Below are 3,009 nucleotides of genomic sequence, written 5' to 3' on the forward strand. Positions count from 1 at the left end.
AATTATAGAACCACAGAGTCACAGAGCCATGGAATCTTAGTACTGGTCAAGATCTCAAGGAGGTGCGAATGAGTAAAAGGCCCAGGACTAGGGGTTGGAGGGCCTGACTGGTGTCCTAGTTTAGTCAGAAACTCACAGTGACCTTGGGAAGGTCATATCCCTTTCTCTCCGTCTCAGCTTCCTTATATGTACATTGCTCAGGTTGGACTAGATGATCTGTAAAGACATTTTATTTTCCAAATAAATATTGCGAACATTTATTCTAGTTCTCTATCTTCAGGTAGGTAGAGGGCAAAGCCCCTCAAGCCATAAACTTAATTGGCCACTGCTCCAAGTGTCTATTCAGCCTGTCACTTTAGTTTTTCTTGTTATTGTTCTTTTTTTTTTTTCTTTTTTCTTTTTCCATCTGATTCTGTTAGCTTTAGCTGTGAGCAAACCACCCCAAAACTTAGTGGCTTCAAACAACCACCATTCGATCTGCTCACAATTCTGTGGATCATGTGGGTGGTTCTGCTGTTCTGATTCAGCCTAGCTATTTTCAGCCAGGTTTTCTTATGCATCTGTGGTCAACTGGTGAAGTGGCCAGAGCTAGATGATTTGGTATGGCCTTAATCACATATCTGGCAGTTGGCTGGTGATTGGTTCTCCTCTGATTCACAGATGTTTTTCAGAACTGCGGAATCATGTGTGCGCTTGTACCACCGACCTAAGCAAATTGCATAGACAACCCAGATTCAAGGAGTAAGGAGGTTGACTCCGTCTCTCAATGGGAAGATCTGTGCTGTCTTATTGCAGGGACATAGATGAAGCGAGGGGACAAATCGTATCCTTTTATACACTCTACCTTATCATCTTCTATTGTTTCTTAATAAGATCAGGTCTTCCTAAATTGAAAATCCCGATGTGACGGGCTCTAGCCACTTGCCAGTTAGAACGTTTTAAAACACCACCCCCCTTACAATTTCTTTTCTCCAAATCGATTGTCTCTCATTCAGTTTTCCTTGAACATAGAATCCTAATAGTGACCATCCTTTATGAAAATCCTCTGATGTTGAGTTAGTCATCTCTGAGTTAAAGCAAACTCCATTCCAAATATTTTATAATATACCAATTCACCCGCATTACTTATGTTTCAGCTGTCTGTTGGCCTTTTTCCAGTGTCTGTCTGTCTGTCTGTCTGTCTCTCTCTCTCTCTCACACACACACACACACGCACACACACACACGCACACACACACACACACACACACACACACACACACACACAGCATGATGACTAGAACAATGTTGTAATAGCTATCGGACAAATGGTAAAAAGAAAAGATAACTTTAAGTTTTTATTATGCTTTAATTCATGCAAACTAATTCTAGAGATGCAGTGAAAGACTCAATCCTTGGAGCATAAAAACCTAGAATTAATCTCAAGTCCTCCCTTTATTTACCAGTTACGGGGTCATGGGTAAGTGATATATTAACTTACCTATTCATATTAACTTACAGATTTATTAAAATATTGCATTTCTTATTCAAAAATGGAAATGATCATTGTTACCTTATAGGGTTATTGTGAGTGATTTCTAAAGTATCTGGCATGTAGTGGATGCCAAATGAATTGTAAGGACAGAAATAATAGCATTAAGTATTATTTCTGTTATTATTTCAATTTTTAATCTTGGTAGCCAGGCGTTCTGTTTTGCTTTATGTCCACATTATTTCCAAAGTTCATTTCGGTTGGCCCTTTGTCAGCTAAACGTCCTCCGTATTCTTACGAGCATAGCTATGAGCACTGGAAATGCTACACTGAGTTGGTCCAGAAGTTATTTTACTTCATTTCTCCTTTTTGAGGTGGCTGTGGAACTTCACAGTCTCCTGCTAATAAATTCGTGAGGCCCCTCGACATACGGATAACGTCTACTTGTGTGTCACGTTGATCTCTTCCTATATCCTTAGATTTCTTCTTATTTTCTAATCTGCCAAAACCTACTCTTTTCAAAGGAATTGCTCCAGCCTTAGGGTAGCTGATTTGAAATAATGTATAATATCCCTGAATTCCTCAATGTTCCCAAATCAAGCTCTTATTTCAAGCTTCTTACGTCCAGCTAGTGAAGGGGAATTGTGTGGATCCACGTGATCAGAGCTCTCCGATTCATCTTCAGTGGAATTAGGCCTCTCTTCCTCCCAGCTTCTCATCGGATTCCCTTGCTAGATATTTCCAAGAAAGGCTCTCTGTGCTCTTTCTCTTATTTTTCTCTTCCTGCAGCTGAAGCTTGATTTTACTTATTTTTAAGTTTTCCTTTCTCTTTGTTGCAATATCGCCCCTTTTTAGAGATCCCTATCCATACCCTAGGAGCCATCAATTAGTATGACCAGACGTCACCTGCTTAGAGGTTCCCAAATCCTCTAGTTTTCTCTGGCTTTTTAAATTATAGATGATAATGGCTCTAGGTCTTATCCTATGAATGATGATAAAACCCAGTTTCCTTCCCAGATAGATCTTGGAAGGGGCGAGTGGATATGAAGGAAGCAACTTGAGCTTCTGTTTTGCCCAGTGGTCTTAGTCTCTTGATTTCCTGCTTCTGTCGAAGTCTTAGTTTTCACTGTATGTCTGGGCTTCTACGTATGGACCTTCTTCAGGGCTCACAGTTTTTTAAGTTGTCAGGTCATTTATGTAGCAGTTGAGCTAGGAATTTGAACTCTGAAGTCATCATTTTCTCCCACCACTTTGTCTAGTGACAATAGAGACAACCAAAAAATGTATAAAAGCATCATATGCAGTTGCTTAGTTCCTTCCTTCCTATTAGTGGATTATAAGAATATTCGATATTTTGTGTTTCTCTGTCGCCAGGTCATGCCATGGACTATCAGTGCTCTCTTTACTGTTATAAATAGAGTCATTAGCATCTTTAAATCTAATCAGATTACAGAGCCAATTCCAGAAAAACTCAGCACCAATTCAGAAAAGTCACCCTTAGAATTCTATTCCTCTAGGTACCACTTTCCAGAAAATCT

The sequence above is a fragment of the Pteropus vampyrus genome, unplaced genomic scaffold (genome assembly GCF_000151845.1).
Source record: "Pteropus vampyrus isolate Shadow unplaced genomic scaffold, Pvam_2.0 Scaffold360, whole genome shotgun sequence".
Classification (NCBI taxonomy): domain Eukaryota; kingdom Metazoa; phylum Chordata; class Mammalia; order Chiroptera; family Pteropodidae; genus Pteropus; species Pteropus vampyrus.